Raw genomic sequence first — 17,942 nt, 5'->3', positions numbered from 1 at the left:
CCTGAGGCCTCCCTAGCTCCAGCTGAGGGAACACTAAGCAGCGCCTCATTTCAGGAGTCATGTGATCTATCTCACTGCACATGGGCTTCAGGAGGCCCCACGAGGGCTCGATTTTGTTGATGCAATAAAACATATGTGTTGACAAGAGTCTCAGCTCTGTCTCTTCGTCCTTCAGAACTAATAGTTTTATTTCCAGGCTCTGACAAATATCCCATTTGGCAGAGCTCAGCCACCTTGGCTCTCTGCCAGCCTAGGGAACAGAGGGACGGTGACTTCCTTCCCGTTTGTCCCTACCATGCCAGAGCCACCTGGGGAAGCCATGAGGCCTGACTCTTGATGGAAATATGCACAGCCACCTCATAGGGCAGAAAGACAGGGAGCCAGGATTTGTACATCAGAGCCAGACGCAGAGAGAGAAAAAAACCTAAAGGCCAGTGGTAGGGAGGAGTCTGCCAGGAGGCCCACTGCTCAGTGCACAGGCCAGGCAAAGCCAGAAGCTTCAGAGAATCAAAAAAATGTGGGGCAGCTACGAAAGCACACACACAGATGCTGGGGAGAAGAATCTTCTCAGAAAGGAGGTCAGCAGCACAGAGGTCACCAGAGGATAGTGGAATCAGGGTGATAGAGCAGCTGGCTGGGATAACTAACGGCTTAGCATCCAAGACATAGCTATGTAGTCAGGGACAGATGCAGGAGTGAAGCAGAGGGAAGAGGGGCTCCTCCCACCAGCTACCCTAAATCTGAATCCGCAGTGGCTACTATTTGATTTAAACCTAGAAGGCCAGGATAATAAGTTCCCAGAAGGAAGAAAAACTGGGACAGCTGGCAACAACTTCAGGCAAAGGTGAAAGATGGTTGGATATATTTCAAAGGTTGGGGAGTTTTGTTAAGGAAAAGGCTACATTCTCCACATTAAAATAATAGATAAAGAAATATAAAAAAAAAAACCCTCTAGAATCTAATTGTATGTTAAATTGGGTCCATTTAGTAGTTTAATTATAATAATATAGGTTGCAAGACTCAGGGATGCCCAAATGGGACAATGTGGGTGGGAATGCACAGTGTCAAATAGACTAAAGACATAATCTCAATGAAAACATAGGACCAGGACCCAAACCATGGCCAGACCATCCCTGGGAAGTGGCTTCTCCAGAGGGACAGGCCAGGTCAGAATGCCACAAGCTTCAGGTGCTTCTCCCATCTCTCTTCCACAGCGGCAGCACAGTCCAAGAAAATAGAAGGCCAAATACACATTTAAATTTGTATTTTCTGATATGAGGAAGAGGAAGAAGAGGAGGAAGAAGAAGAGGAGGAGGAAGAGGAAGAGGAAGAAGAAGAAGAGGAGGAGGAGGAAGAAGAAGAGGAGGAGGAAGAGGAGGAAGAGGAGGAAGAAGAGGAAGAAGAGGAGGAAGAAGAGGAGGAAGAGGAGGAAGAAGAGGAGGAAGAGGAGGAGGAAGAGGAGGAGACATAGAAAGAATAAGGGGAGGAGGAGGAGGAGAAGGAAGAGGAAGAGGTGTAGAAGAAGGAGGGGGAACAGAACAATGAGGGAGAGAAGAAATGGAAGAGGAGAGAAGAAAGAGGAAGTGGAATGAGAAAAGGGAGAAAGAAGAAGAGATGGGAGAGAAAATGTAGGAAGAGGGGGATACTGTCCCAACTGATTTTAGGTAATGTATTTTTTCCTTTTGTGTGTGCATGTGTGTGATACACACATATGTGTAAGTTTGCATATGTGTGAGCCCATGTGTATAGGTGAATGAGGGTGGATGTGTACATGGAGGCCTTCACGTGTACATGAAGTTTGATGTCAGTTTTCCTTAGTGACTCTTCACTGTACTCTTCAAGGCAGGGTCTCTCAACCAAGCTCAGTGTAGCTGGCCAGCTCCAACATGGAATATTTTGCCCTCCAACATGGAATTACAGGCAGACTGCCACACCCACCTGGCGTTCACTCCAGATCTAGGGATTCCCCACTCTGGTCCTCATGCCTATGTGGCAAGCACTTTAACCACTGAACCATTTCCCCAGTCCTATTAGTAATGTGTTTTATTTAATCCAATACAGCCAAAATATAGTTATCTCAACATGTGATTCATAGACAAATTCCTACTTGTGATCTACATTGTGTTTTTACACTGTTCACCCACGTCCAAACAGCTCAAATAGGATGAGCCAGAGCAGTCAGCTGCCAAGCCCCACAGCACACAGTCTCCAGGGCTGTCCCATCTCCTCCGTCTGCCTGTGTTTATGGCTTTACAGCCACACAAGGGAGGTCCTGCCACCTAGAAACACAGCCCTTATCTGCCAAAGAGACAGGACCCACTCATGGCCTGCATGTGTCATCAATGGGTTCAGTGGAGCTGCTGCTCCTGGCTGGAGCTGATCTGTTGCTGGCATCTAGGACAGGGAGGAAACACGGGCACTGTCAAGGAAGCAGAGCGGGGAGCCAAGGAGGAACGAGGCCAGACAGTATTAAAGCATTAAGAGATAAGAGTCACTCTCTGCAGCCAACTGGCTTGCAAGAACTGCACAACTGCCTCAGAAGCAAGAGAAGCCAGGTCCTTCAGGATGCACTCCCATCTGACACAGTGTCGGATGGAGTCTTTACTCAGCATGTGAAATCCTTGCACCTGCAGGGCCACCCCGCAGCCAGCATCAGGGACAGGCCGTGGAGCTGGAGAAAAGGGAATCTGTGGGTTCCAGCTGAACAGACTTCTAGAGGGAAAGTGGAATGCAGGAAATTCCAATCATTTAGGAATTCGTGCTCTGCAGACCGCAGAGTATAATGCCCTACCTGTTATAGAAAAGCCTCACCAGACCTTCAGCCTCACTTCTCTGCTTCCTTATCTTCCCTATAGTGGGGAAGGCTCCAAATCCCCATAACCAAGTATTCCCTGACGAGTGAATAACATAAAATAACTACATACTAACAACATAAACCAGCACAGTGAATAGCCAAGACTTCATTTGGGCTTTCAGGGCTTTGGTGGGAAAAGATGCAGATCTCAGAGCCAAGTAAGCATCTGCTGGAGAGAGCCTCACGCACCTATTATAAAGTCTCTTCAACCCACATGGGGCTTCAGACAAAGGCACAGGGGCCCCCACCACATCAAGAGCATCAAAACTGTGGGGACGTCCACCTGGACCTTGCCCCATATGGATTCCTGCTCTTCTAGAAGTAACAGGTAGAGGAGGGACAGCTGCTTACTGAAGCCCCAAACACAGCCCTGGGTTGTGACCATGAACTCTGTCTCACCCCAGCTTCTGGAGCTCTGTGTGCTTCCCATGTCTCTGTATTCCTCCTTTGTTTTTACACACTCTAGCTCCTGCCCAACAGCACACCAGAATCAACTACAGTGGTTTCAGAAAACTTGTCTCTTCCTAATGAAAGGGAGATGCCGTGGACACATATCCATCAACACATACACACAGACAAACACATACATATACATCAACACACAGAGACACATATACAAACAGATACACACCTACCCACAAATATCCATCAACCAATAAATTTACACATACACACATATATATATACACACATACACATATATACATATACACATAAATATCCATCAACACACACATAGATACACACACAACTATCCATCAACACACACATATACACATATAAACACACACGCGCACACACACACACACACACTTCTACTAAAAATACAAACCCACAGCTAAAGCCAAACATCTAAGACCAGGGATATGTGTATAAGCAAAGGCCAGTATCCTGAGGACTAAGGATGAAGAAGCAAAGAAGAGAGCCTGGTTCTCGGGACATGAGAGTAGCTTCATTAAACTCCAAGTATCCACCCCTTATGATGAGTAAACATACCTGTGGGTTCAAGTCCTTGTTAACAGATACTCTGCTGCTATGAAAGCACATGGTGACGTATAGGAATGCATGCAAGCACTAACAGTTGCTCTGTGTGTGTGTGTGTGTGTGTGTGTGTGTGTGTGTGTGTGTGTGTAATATTTTCCTAGTTTCAATTCTGTTGCAGTGATAAAACACCATGACCTATAAAGGAAAGGGTTTGTTTCAGCTTACAATTCCAGGTTACAATCCATTACTACAAAGAAGACATGGGCAGGAGCTTGGGACTGCTGGTCACACTGCAGTTGGTCACACTCACCAATGCTGCCTGCTCACTAGCTCCTCAGCTGATTTCCATCACTCCGAAAAAGTTCAGAATTCAGCTCATGAAATAGTACTGCCCACATCCTGGGTGGGTCTTCCTGTCTCAATTAACAATTAAGACAATCCTCCCAGAGACACACCCAAAGGCCAACTTGCCTAGGTAATTCCTGAACTGAGACTCTCTTCCCAAGGGATTTCTTCTGGGTTGTACTGAGATGACAGTGAAAACAAGCCAGCACAGACACACACATCACACACACACACACACGCACGCACGCACGCACGCACGCACGCACGCACGCACGCACGCACGCACACATGCATACATGCTAGAATGCACTTGTGAATGTCCCATCGTTAGTCTCCGAGAGGTAAGATATCAGGTAGAGTAGACCTTCATCCAGTATGATTGGTCTTTATGGGGACAGAGAGATGACACAGTGGTAGAGAAAGTGATGATCACATGGTCTAGAGGGACACATAGGCCTGGATTCCAGCCTATAGTTGACTTATGCAAGCTCTCATGCTAGGACTGTAGGGAATTTCTCTCTCCTCTCTCAGCACTAAAGTACTGGGCCTGAAGACAGAAACTGGTGAGAACCCAGAGGCAAGGGCAGAAACTGGGGAGACATGTTGAAAAAGTAAGTTCTTGGGCCTCAAACAGATAGAATTTTAAAAAAAAAATTTCCTGTCACATCTGGTCCCTTTACCAACCAGACTGCCTACTACAGTTGCCTCTCTAAGCAACAAAGAAAGAATTAGGGTCTCCAGGCACACCAAGTCATCTCTGACCCACTCACCAGAGGACTTTGAGTATCTAGCCCTGGCCATGTGGCCATGAAAAAGTATACACATTTTAGCCAACAAATTCCCTAACCTGGGTTGCCAAATCTAACCGTCCTCTGGAAGCTCTTGTTTTGCCATGTTAGTGTGTCAAACCCTCAGGTTCAGGCTACCAAGAGGTATGGCAGAGTCATGGGAGATGGTCAGGAAAAACAAAGCTGCATTTCTGATCATACATGCACACTTCCGGTGCACAGGTCTGGGACCCACCTGCGCCCCATGCTTGTGAGCATACAAACTGTTCTTTCCCTAAGGCAGAACCTTATCTGCAGTGGTTGCTTCTCTCCCCTCAGAAGGAAGAATACAAGCTCTCCGCCTGTCTTGGCTGGCAAGCACACCTGTGAACAGTCCTGCCCGCCCTGCTTTGGGGAGATTACACCAGTATTTTTATCAGGACTTCCATAAATAAGGGTGAGAAACTTCCCTGTCATGCTGTTCCTGGGGTTCACCTGCCAGGACATCTCCTCAGCACCCTCAAATGCAAACCTGTGACCACTGAGTCAGTCACATCTGTACCAAAGCACCGCATCCAACACAGGACCACTGAGCCTTTCCTCAGAGTCTCCCCTCATGCAAGCCTGCTGAACACAGCCTAGTTCTTGGTCCTAATCTAATGTGTCTATCTCATTTTATGGCTCCTTCTAGTACACTATGGATGGATGCCCCAGGAAGCAGAGGACCATACCTCCTGCCTCATCTGCACCACATGAGGCCTCAGGCTGCAGCTCAGCCATTAGTCCACCAGGCCCTTGCCCTTGTCAGCATGGAGCTGTCTACACACTTGCTATACCAAACATAGTACCCCAGGGCTCCCACACTGCATTCTGGCAGAGTCTACCCCTCTTGCTGCAGAGCCAGTGCCCACACAATTCTGGTCCTGCTCGGAGGTGAGTTTGCCTTCAGTCCAACCTTCCAAGCAAAGGGGCCGGCAGCGTGGGGTGTGCTGAGGTCAGGAGTGACAGTTAAGCTCTCCTTCACTGATGATGTATCCATGGAGAGCACATGGGGCTAGACACTCTAAATACTGTCAATCAGTTCATAGAAATTCATTCAGGAAGAGCGCAAGGCACCTGTGGGGTGGGTGGGGCAGAGTTCCCAAATGAGTAAGTCCCTGCCTTTGTAGAGCTGATGGTTGGTAGAGGAAACAAGTTACACAGATCACTAAAATAGATTAGATAAATGCAACTGTGGGTTCTGAGGGAAAGTTGCTATAGAAATGCCTAATGGGAAAAGTGTACCTCAGAGGAGACGGGAGGGAGAGGGCTGGGCCTAAGGTAACGTAAGGCTAGGGAGACCTAAGCCTACAGAAGCCTGGGCCTAGAGAGTCAGAGCCTAGGCCTGAGCCTTTACTCTGTAGTAATCTTGCCTCTTTCTTCTCTGGGCACCTCCATTTCTTTCTCTGCAAAAATGCCCGTGTCGGGAAGAGTAAAGACACAGTGGTTCTCCAGATAAGGAAAAGGATGTTATCTGTGGGCAGATCATCTGAGTCTGGTCTTGACAAAGATGGCAGCAAAAGGGTCCGAGTCGGCAGCTACTGGGAGATCTCCTTGGAGGACAGGCTGCTCAACCAAGAGGTCCTAGGGGTTCCTCCTTAGGCCATGGAGTTACTGGAGGTGTCTGAACAGGGAGTAAGTGGACAGACTGCTGAGACCAACACAAGCTTAGTGTTGATGCTGGCTTCTTATGCTCCTGTTAAGAATGGAAATGTGGGAAAGGGGGCTAGAGATGCCAAGCTCTGAACACTTATTTCTGTGACAGGAAACCCCTCCTCTACCCAAAGTTGTATGAGGACTCTCGGGTAGTGGCTGCCCCTCACAGCAGGCTGGCTTCAACCTTTAGGGAATGAAGGCAGATTCAATGGGAAGGGTGTGATGGGGCCCAGGGAATGATATAGAAATTCAGTGCTTGATGCCAAAAAAGAAATTACTGAAGTGATTTCCCATGATGTATGTCTGTGTGTGTGTGTGTGTGTGTGTGACACATGCATGTATACATACATATATGCGTGCATGCATGTGTGAACAGAATTTCTGAGCTACTCAGGACATTGGCTAAGTAACACAGCCACATTCTGAGACTCAGGGGACATTGTAGTTTGACGTATCACACAGTTCCTTCTTTCAGACCACTTCCCATTGTGCTACCAATTAAGACCAAGCATTCCCTGACCCAGAGGTTACATGAAAACTGTTTGTTTGAACGCTTAACAGATTCTCCTAGAAGCACAACATTGCATGGCATGCTTACAGTCTGGTCAGATATCAACAGTCCAGCGGATGAGCCAGCCCCATCCACGCCAGACTCTGAGAGCTTTCCTAGTTGTTCCGTGTTGGAGGTTTGAATGAGAACATCCTCCACGGGCTCAGGAATGTGAACAATTGGCCCCCAGCTGGTGGAGCTGTTTGGGGATGGCCCGTGCTGGAGGAACTATGTCACTAGAAGTGGCTTTGGTCACTTAAAGCCTCCTAACATTTTTATTTTCATTTCGCCTTCTCTGATTCCTGCTTGCCGCTGAGGATGCGAGCTCTTAGCTTCCTGCCTGGGCCATCAAGTCTGCCACTTGGTGCCGTGCATCACAGACTCCTGTCCCTCTGGAACCGTAAGCTAAAATCAACCCCATTCTTGAAGTTGCCTCAGTCATGGTGTTTTAACACAGGAACAGAAAATAAGTAATATACCCAGCCCTGTTGAAAAGTTGGGTGGGAGCACGATGAAGAGCCCCAAAGCCCACGCTACCACAGCCTTACACGTTAGGCTTGCTGGGAAGTTCTCAACACCCACAGGAGCTGCGGCAGCCACGGAAACCTTCTCAGGCCACTCAGGAGTAATACCTCTTGACTGTGACAACCACGCCATTTCATTGCTCTCTGAACTCTGAGTTCTGCCATAAGCCAACTGGGCAGGAGTAAATGGCACTGAAAATACACCAAGGAACCTTCCAGAAGGTACCAGAAATGAAAGCACTGTGTGACAAGCAAGAAGTTTGCTTTGGACAGCTTTCAGAGTCAGGACCCTCTTTCTCCCCCACCATGCTGCTGTCAACCAGGTGAGCTCAGAGCCTGAGTTTGTTCACATTCCTAGACAGCCCAAGTCGTTTCTTGCTATTTCAAGTCCTGATTGGACACTTGCCTTCTAATCTCCCAGATTAACAACCTGCTGGTTTCTGCAAACATGGGGCTCACTACACTGTGCATTTCCAACACAGTAGACCCCACCTCAAAATCAACCTGCTCTTGTCTTCACTTCTAGCTCTTTACACTGTAGATCAAGGGGTTAATTTTCTGCAGACTTCTAAGGTCAAAGCCCAGCTTCCACACGTATCCTGTGAGACTTTGGATTATGCTTTCCTGCATCAGGTGGGAGTAGACCATACACCTGTCCTGTGGGTATGAGAGCTGCATCTATGATCCGTAAGATACTCAATACCTACACATGACCAAAGCTTAGTGGACATACTCCTGTCTGCTCTACTACCAGCACCAGACATATAGCAATCAAACATGAACTGACACACGACTTCAGCCCAGCAGCCAGCTGACTCTTCCCTGTAATACTGTGTCTAGCTTATAACTCACACTCGAGAGTGGTGGTTCTCAACCGTCCTAATGCTGAAATCCTTTAATAAAGTTCCTCATGTTGTGGTAACCCCCAACCATAACATCATTCTCATTGCTACATTGTAACTGTAATGTTCCTGCTATGAGTTACAATGTAAATATCTGGTATACAGGCTATCTGATATGCAATTCCTGTGAAACAGTCAGTCTACCCCCAAGGGGGTGGTGAAGCACAGGTTGAGAACTGCTCTAGAACAAGCCTTCCACAGTTCTTCTGAATAAATAAGAGGCTCATATCTCACCATGCAGTCTTGGAGAATAGCCACCCTTCAGAGTGAAAGCCCACCTTTTCCTTGTGAAAATCCACACAAATGGCTGCATCTGTAGGTCACTCTGAAGTACTGATTCTTCTAAAAAAAAATGCTCCTGGACCTTTGAGAACATCTAGGCCAACACTGTATGGCTATCCCAAGGGAACTGGAGCCATCCAGGCAAGCAGATGCTTGCCAAGGTCAGACAGCTGGGTGGGAGCACGGCTGGGAACAAATGCCCTGCAGACGTGTGAACAGTGGCTTCAATTAGTTTCTCCAGCTAATTAAGAAAAACTATCCATGTGTATCGGCCGATTGGGAAACCCCCCCCCCCCAAAAAGAAAGAGGCTAGTCTCAGGTAACTTCTCCAGTCTAGAAGGAATGGACACCTTCCACAAAAACCTGGGGAAAATACAACAGTCCACCTTCCAAAGAAGAGTCCATTCCACACAACCTCTAAATCAGTCTCAATATGGAAACATCCCAGGTGGCCAGGGGTACTGCTATTCTCCCAAATAGCTGAAGATCCTGGGCTCTCAGGCAAGCATTTACCCCCCTAAGCAATTCCAAGAAGAGAAGAGGGAAAGGTTCACAGATAGGACAGATCCACCACAGCCACATGTGGCCAGGGCACCATGTTGCTTCTCTCCAGCTACAGTGCCCTTATGGTCATACAGGATGACTGAAGAGCCATCTATATCCATGACTAAGTGGCTCAGGGCAAGCGTCAACAGCTCTCTCTCTGCCACTATTGAAAGAAGCCTCCAGGAGATGTGTGAACAAAAGGAGGCAGCAAGGCCAAGTTAGGAACCACAGTGGAAAAAACAGAATTCTCTGTCAGGCAACGTGGCTCCTGGCTCAGGGCCCTACTGCTATAAGCAGGACAGCACATTAGCTCTGAACATGGGCAGCATTGGGAAAACAGTGTGTGGTATCTTTTCCAAGTCTCAAGCCACAATAAGGCCCCAGGAGAAGCCACGTAGTCTAGGAACCGTTTGGAAACAGGCTCTGAAAGCTTGCAAACAGAGTCTTGAAAGATTCTTGTTAAATACAAACATGCAGCTGTCCAGAGCTTCCACTGGCTTGTGGCCTGTGGACTTTTGCTTCATCCGTGTGTTGTTTCAGTAATTTATCTTTTAGTAGTTCCCCTTGACAGGGATGGGAGGCACCGATGTGAGAACCGGAACATCTTGAGAAAAATGAACTCCAGGGGCTGGAGATGTAGCACAGGAGAGTCTTCGCCTAGCGTTCACATTTACAAGGCCCTGTGTTCAAACCTCAATTATGCATAAACTGATTACTGTGGTCCATCCCATTCACTCTAATATTCCACTGGTGCAAACTGAAGAAATTCGAGGTCATGTTCAGCTCCATAGAAAGTTCGAGGCCAGACTGAACTAGAGAGCCTACAAAATCTTACGAGCAAACAGTGCATATATCAAAATGTTAACTCCAGAATTCAAATTGTGTGGGTCCAGAAATTTTCCCTCCTAGTCGAGCTGAGTTACATGCACCCATTCTCCCAGGAGGGTCACGTGGTACCCTGAAAAGTAAAATAGGTGTGTACGACACCTGGCCCTTTACCACTGTGAAAGCCACTCTGAAGCATGAAGCACTCACTGTTGTCTTCCTGCAAGACCACCCAAGAATCCCACTCAGCAGAGGCCGAGTCCAGGGTCAGGGCCTGCAATTCGAAATCCTCTCTAGACATCCCTCCTGAACAGTCTTTAAAATGCAATAAAAGCCACACTGTGGAAGACACTAGAAAAACAGCACTGGTACCACTGACCAAAGAGCAAAACTTTGGTTCTTTGGGAGCCAAGGAGGCAAACCCCGTGGGAATGGGTTCTTCACACTCTGCATTCCTTTGCTGGTGCTTTTTTCCACCACCCTGGCTACGCCCCATTGGTCATCTGATTCCACATCCCTCCTTTAGAAGGGCCCCTGTCTCTGCCCTCTAGTCCTAGGGTACCCTGACCACCTTTCCTTCTATCTGCTCTTGTGTTTGTACACAACTCTTGGTAGTCTAAACTACTACTCTGGCCAGGGTCATTGAGAAGGACCTGTCTCCTAGACACCACTCCTGCAAGGCCTTTCCTTCCTAAAACTGTCCTAAGCAAGATTGGACTGTCCTTCTAATCCTAGGACACAGAAACCCTGGGAAGGCTTCCCAGAGCCTTGTCTAGCTCTCCTTGTTATGTGGCCTTTGACCCTGTACAAAGCAGGCTGTAGAACTGTTCAAAATAAGTATATTTTCAAGCATTTTCTGAAAAAGAGACCAAATAAGAACTAGAGCAAACTTTAGGTACGACCACCAGAGACCCGCCTCGGGTGAAGAAGTCGCCTCTTCCCGCGCAACGGCGGCGGCCAGGAAGCCATCCATAAGCAGGAATGGAGCGATTAAATCTCTGAGCCGCACGGATGATGCAGAAAACCGGGAGCAATGCGGAGCACAGGATGCGAGAGTCCGGAGGGGACTTCCTCAAGCAAGAAGGGTGCAAGGGACACGGAGACTCTTGGGCCAGAGGCCAGCAGAAGACCATGCCTATGGCCAGGCGCGGCTGAGCACTACGGGGTACGCGCGACTGCCACTGGCCAGAACCAACCCGACCTTCCCCACGCCCTCGCTCTGCCCATGTTCAGGTCACGGCAGGAGTCCACCCAAGGCCTGCAGACAGACGCCCACCCGGGCCACTCCAGCCCAGCACACCCGGCGTCTGCGGCTGGAGACTTCTCCGTGGCGCGCGATCCCCAAGTGCAAGCAACCAAGAGGACGCAGCCGTCAGAAGCAGAGCCCTCATCGCCGCCCCGGAGCCCGCGGGTCACCGCCCAGCAGCATGGGTTAGGGGGCCGAAACCAGCCCCGCACAGTCTTGTCCCGCGCGGCCGGCTCGGGCGATGCCGACACAAAGGGGACGCGCGCGTCACCCACCTGGTCCCGCGCGGTCCGGGCTCCCGCTCGGCCTCTTTGCGCGCGGTTGCGATGGCCCCGCCCGGTGACGGCTCGCGGGTGCCGCTGCCCCGTCAGCCTCCCGCGTGCAGCCCGCCCCGCAGCTCAGCGCCCTTTATGCCTCCCCGCCCTGCGCCCCGAGAACTGCGCGCGGGGTCGACGGGGCGCGAGCGCGCACTAAGCGCGGGCGCGGGAGGCCGAGCCAGTTTGCACGCCAGCGCCCCCTGCCGTTCAGTGTCGACTCAACGTCCATGCACCAGGACCAGCCGAGCAGCCCCTAGCAATGCCAAAGGGCCCAGGTCAGCTCATTGATGGGGTGCCTTTGGGGGTAAGTAAGGGTACAATGAGGCCTCCTGAAGTTGGATCGCTGTTTTCAATACTAGAAGCACAGGTATCAACTGCTAGGAAGAAATGCATGAAAAATCCCGACTCTACCAGTCAGCAGCTGGGAATATCACTTAGCGGGACATCTGGGACCCTCTAGTGTAGTCTGCTATGCAAACTACAGCAAGCCTCTGGACTTGTCAGAACCTGTTCAGCGATCCTGCCAGTGAGTACTCTACCATGAATACTATGAAGAGAATCATCTTTTCACCCTAACTTCTGATGATGCAAATGAATGGAAGAGTCCCCAACCTGCCCAGACCTAAGGTTGAGGATCTGTGCATACATATAAAGCACAAGCCACACAGCGTTTCGTTTCTTTCTCTTAGAACATAAGATCCACCAGTGGATGGGAATTCCCATAAGTTATGGTCTTGCAATCCTTATGGTAGTTCCGTTAAGTTCATGTCAAACGTGCAAAAATGGGCAAAGCCTTTGAGTATGTATTATAGCAAGAATGAAATGTCCCCACAGACATGTGTTCTGAACGCTTGGTCCCCATCTGGTAAAGATATTTCTGGGAGATTCTGGGAATGTCAGGAGGTGAGAGCTAACTAAGGAAGGCCTTTGGGGGAATCCTACACACACACACACACACACACACACACACACACACACACCTTGCCTCTACTAAGATGTTCTGCTCAAACACTTTGGGCTGAAACATCTGTGAACTGCACCCTTTGGCTGGGGGACTGGAGAGCCTCCATTTGCTAACTCAACTTCTCTGGTTTTCTCCTAGAGAATTAAAACAGGATTAAAACGCTCTGTGCCACTTACCTTCTGCTGCTACAGTCCCAGGTACATGTTTGTGTTTATACATGTGTACGTGATTATCTGTGCAGGCCAAAAGTCAATGCTGGGGTGTTCACCTCTTTTTCTCTATCTTATATTCTGAACCTAAACCCCTCAAATTCAACCAGACCTGTTGGCCAGCAAGCTCCAGGAGCCCTTCTGTCTCTACCTCAAACCCCATTACCCAGTGCTAGGATGACAGGCATTCACCACACTTGTATTCTTACATGGATGCTGGTCATTAAACTCGGGTCCTCAGGCCTGCATGACAAGCACTGTAGTGACCGAGCTCTCCCTAGCCCCTCATTCCATACCATCTCCAGTTGCTGTACTGAGTGTTTCTAATCTTCAAAGACATGCACTTGATAGATGTGGTGCCTCATACAAATAAGCCTAGCATTCTGAGGGCTGAGCTAGGAGGATTGCAAAGTCAAGGCCAGCGTGGACTAGATAGTGATAGCCTATGTCCAATAGGCAAAAGTCAAAACAAAACAAGGACACACGTGGCCTCCTAGGACCTTGGCTTGCATCAGACTCTGTATAAATGCCATTGTTCAAGAAAGCGCACAGTGTGAAGAATTCTAACAACGGCACTTTGTTGCTTCGGCCTCTCACTGAAAGATAGAAATAGTTTTGCCTGAAGGCCTGAGCTTTGAGAGAAATGTTTTCAAACCTCCCCAGGCCTGGTTGAGGAACAAAGTTATGAATGAAGGATTGAGACGCTGCTGGGGGAGGAGGGCTGAAAGCTCACAGCAAGTGGAAGCAGCTCGGCTGAGGTTCCCTGTGCCGTATATGACACAGAGGACTGGTAACACACTGCCTATGACTCTCTGTGGGTAGGTGGAAAACCCACCCTTATCAAACTACACAAGTGACACTTCCCAGTGCTTACGTGCTAACCTGTGCATCTTCACGCCCGTGTCCTGATGAGTTGTCTAATGCTAACCTTGTGACTATTGCTGAAGAGATGGTCTGAGACCACTACACAGGCACTGAAATCCGGATTTGCAGCAGACCACACAGTGTATTTCCAATTCTATTTATGAAGCCTGACGAATCTGTCATTGCTTTCCACGCCTCCTGTGTCTATTTACCTTGTTTTTATGTGGACTATGGTACTTCCCATCCTCCCAGTGTTGGGTATTTACTCTGTAGATTACATCACTGCTCTTCAGAATGTCTTTCTGTGAGATCCCACACAGAGCCTAAGAGTAATAAGTGCTCAATAATGAATAAAGTTGACTCCTCTGAACCTCTCAACAGCTAATGCTATTCTCTTCAGAAAGCTGCCTGCTCTTAGAGCCATTCTATCTCGACAGGGCTCCTCAGTCCAGCTCTCACCAGGGGAAGACTGACTGCAAGGTGGTCACTGTGAGCCTGTTTGAAAGGCCTCACTGTTAGGGTCTGTGCTGAGGATGCACCGTTCCCTGTCTCTCAATGGGCATGCATCTTATGATCACTGCAGTGGGCAGTGCATGCCCAGGGGAAACCGGCCAGAGCAGCGGTACCCATGTAAATGCTCTAAGGCTGCAATAGAGCAAAGCCACGGTGAAGTTTTCTCCCTGATACAACTGGGAGCTTAGAGGTGTGGCTTACAGTTAAAGAAAAGAAGAAGAAGGGAAATAGATGATGCAATTTGTTTAAACTCCTGATTGCACATTCCAAGTCCAGAATTCACATTTTTTTTCCTCTTGAGAGACAGTCTGACTTTGTAGCCAGGATGCACTGGAACTCACAATCTCTAGCCCAGGCTTCTCTCAAATTCGTGAACCTCCTGCCTCAGCTTAATGTTGCTATTTTTATTTAAATCCAATTATATGTTTCTAGAGGACAGTAGAAAGTTGAATGTCTTTCCTCTTTAAGCTTCTCTTTAGGGAAACCCAGTACCCAGAGGGACTTTGTGTTTCTGGAAACATGGGATATAACCTCCTGCCCTTGGCCCATCTATTGCCTATTAATCTTAGTCTGGAAGTTATTTAAAAAACAAGGGCACTTCTGCAGTGTACACTGTTTCAGGTGAGATGAACAGTCTACTAGGGCACAACCTCAGGAAGGAAGAAAGTTGCCAATACTCTTAGGCCATCCATCATGGGTGGGGTTCCCACCCACGCCCACACCCACAGCTTCCACCCCAGAGACTTCCTCTTTCTCTGTTTTCAGATCTCAAGAAAGTCTACCAAAGTCCAAACAATGGAGGACATTCAATGAGGTACAAATGAATTGACAGTTTCTCTGTTGTAGCTGTTTAGCCACACTGTGGTGTATTGATCTGTGTCTTCCCCAACCCTGAAGTTTGTGTAAAGTCCAACTATGAGTAGCTGAGTAGCTCAAAATGTGAGCATGTCACAAAGAAGGCGATTGCAGATGGTATTAGGTAAGATGCAGTCCAAGTAAAATACCCTGAGTCCTCATCCATTATGACTATTCTCTTTAAGAAACAGGGAAATCAAGGCAGAGGTGTACAGTTGTTCGGGGTTGGTAGCACTGTGAGTTTGGGATGGGCTGTTATTATGTAAACTGATACATATCAAAGATGAGGTGGGTAAACTACCAGAGGACTTGGAGAGCCTAGAGCAGGTGCTTGTTCACTGTCTCAGTAGTCAGCCCTGTCCATACCTGCAGCTCAGACATCCAGACCCATAGCTAACCATGTGTTAACTTGCCTGGGCTGTGGGATGTCCATGGAGCTGTGTTTCTGAGAATGCTGAGAGACTGGCCCTGGAACCAGTAGACTAGTTAAAGAAGACCCACCCATCCAAGGAGCATGGTCCAATGCACTGAAGGCAGAAAGAGAACAGAAGATGAACACAGGACAGTTTGCTCTTTGCTGGCATGGATTTTTCTCCTGCCTCCCATATAGGATTTCCTGGATCTTGCTATTAAGACTCCAGAATCACTCTGCCTGTTCCCCATTATCCACACAACTCCATCCTGATTTTCAGGCCTACAGGGTCAGACTGACTCTCACCAGCAGCTTCTAAGATGGAAGTTCTCAACCTGTAAAAGTGTCAAAGGATACTTCACAGGGATGGCCTATCAGATACCCTGCATTACAAATGTTTACATTATTATTCATAACAGTGACAAAACTACAGTTATAAAGTAGCAACCAAATAATTTTATGGTTTGGAGTCACCACAACATGAGGAAGTGTGTGAAAGGGTTACAGAATGAGGAGGGAGGTTGAGAAACACTGTTCTAAGGTATCTTGCTTGCCTGTAGAAGATCATGGAAGGCTTGTTCCTCATAATCACAAGAACCAATTCTAATGTACCCACTAGATCTTGAACTTCTAAATGATATACTATATAGATACATATGGACTTTTATTCTATAGTATATGTGGAAATAATGTACTGAATATTTTTCTAGTGGTTCTTTGTCTGGTGGTTCCAGTCTAGCCAATAGACTTACACTCCAAACTGTGAGACTATGCATTTTATACTTTTTAGACGCCAATTTCCCCAGCAGGATAAGACAAGCACCTGAAGCATGTCCTATGTAAGCATAATTTAGGGAATAAGTGTGATAATAAAAATAAAAGTGTCATCCCAAGGTGGGAAAATAAATGACACTTGGTGAAAAGGCTGGGTTGTTAGTAAAAAGCAAGGCCTTTTTATTTCTGGTTTTCTTCCAGACTAGAGACTTGGTGTATCTTGTTCACTGCCATTCTCAACACCGATAAAAAAAAGTTGCCAACATTCAGTGCCCAACACTGCATAAAATGGCAAAGGAAGTCAGTGTGGGGCTGGGAACGTAGCTCAGTTGGTAGAGTGCTTGCCTAGCGTGCACAAATGCTCAACACTGGGTTAACCAGGTGTATCACCACATGCCTATAATCTCAGCACTTCAGAGGTGAAGGCAGATGGATTAGAAGTTCAAAGCTATCCTTGGTAAAACAGGGAGTGGGAGGCCAACCGTGTGCTGCTACCCAAGGCTTTTGGCTGGTTCCTCCATCTCTTTGCTCTTCGTTTTATTACCTTTCCACAGTAGTTAATAGAATGTTGCCCCTGTGGCTTGACAAATGTAAATTCCTCCTCATCTCAGATGAAATAATTAAATTATATTCAATGTAGGTGGACTTGGCTGTGGCAAAGATTTAAGGTATAACTCTCTGGGTTCCATCTTTCTTGCCCTTAACGTGCACAGACACTGTCTTGGGTGCACATAGGAGCTGCACTTCTTGATAAGTCAATGAGGAGAGTCTATGACGCTCAACCTTGCCTGGCTCCATCATAGCGAACTTTTAGCTATATACAGAACCAATGGAAACCTTAAAGAAGTCAATGAGGGCTTGGACTGCCTCTTAAAAAGATGATTCCCAAGATAGAAGTCTGCATGTGTTAAGTTGTAGAAATTTTAGGGTTCCTTTGTTACTGTAGCATAGTCAAGTCTAACCGAACATATTCATTATGTACTAGTCTTAAGCAACATTGATTTGTAATTACTTTTGTCTGTATAGAGAAGCAAGGCACAGTGTTAAACAAGTAACTTCACTCAATCTTAAACCTGAAACAAGGAGATACAATCTAAAATTCTAGAATTTGGAAGAGGTCCTGGCAGAGTACAGCTCAGAAAGGAATGCTTAAAAGCACCCCATCTCTGTGTTCCCTGACGACTCAGAGGCCTGGTCTCATTCACAAAGGACACTGCCCCATGGCATGTGACGCTCAAGGTTTAAAATAAAGAGCACGGGAAAACAGCATATGGTATTCTACTACCTGGGTTTAGATGAGGTTTCTATAACGCAATGGATCCACTGAATCACATGTAATTGGTTTAGGTTTCTATAATGCAATGTATGTGTCAGTGTATCATGTACACGTCATACAGACAGAACCTAGGCACCCCAGGCCCTCATTGATGGGGTATTAGATGCCAAAAAACTTCCTCTCTGGGGAATTACAAGGAGGTAAAACAAAGCACCTCACCCAACGATGCTTCCAAAAA

The 17,942-nt window shown here is 47.6% G+C and overlaps 1 protein-coding gene across 2 annotated transcripts in view; it reads right to left on the bottom strand.

Annotated features, from left to right (window-relative positions):
• Rnf144a (ring finger protein 144A) overlaps positions 1 to 11,983 on the bottom strand; it is a 113,945-nt gene extending 101,962 nt beyond the window's left edge. The window contains exon 1 of one of the 2 annotated variants that reach the window (XM_076942054.1): positions 11,796 to 11,983. The gene's annotated coding sequence lies outside the window, so the exon portion shown is untranslated. The remainder of the gene's footprint in view (positions 1 to 11,795) is intronic. The other variant, XM_034514399.2, reaches the window with a different exon arrangement.
• Positions 11,984 to 17,942: the final 5,959 nt, after the last annotated feature.

The sequence above is a fragment of the Arvicanthis niloticus genome, chromosome 11 (assembly GCF_011762505.2).
Source record: "Arvicanthis niloticus isolate mArvNil1 chromosome 11, mArvNil1.pat.X, whole genome shotgun sequence".
Classification (NCBI taxonomy): domain Eukaryota; kingdom Metazoa; phylum Chordata; class Mammalia; order Rodentia; family Muridae; genus Arvicanthis; species Arvicanthis niloticus.
Note: the sequence above shows the minus strand (reverse complement) of the source record. Positions and strands in the feature narration are given on the sequence as shown.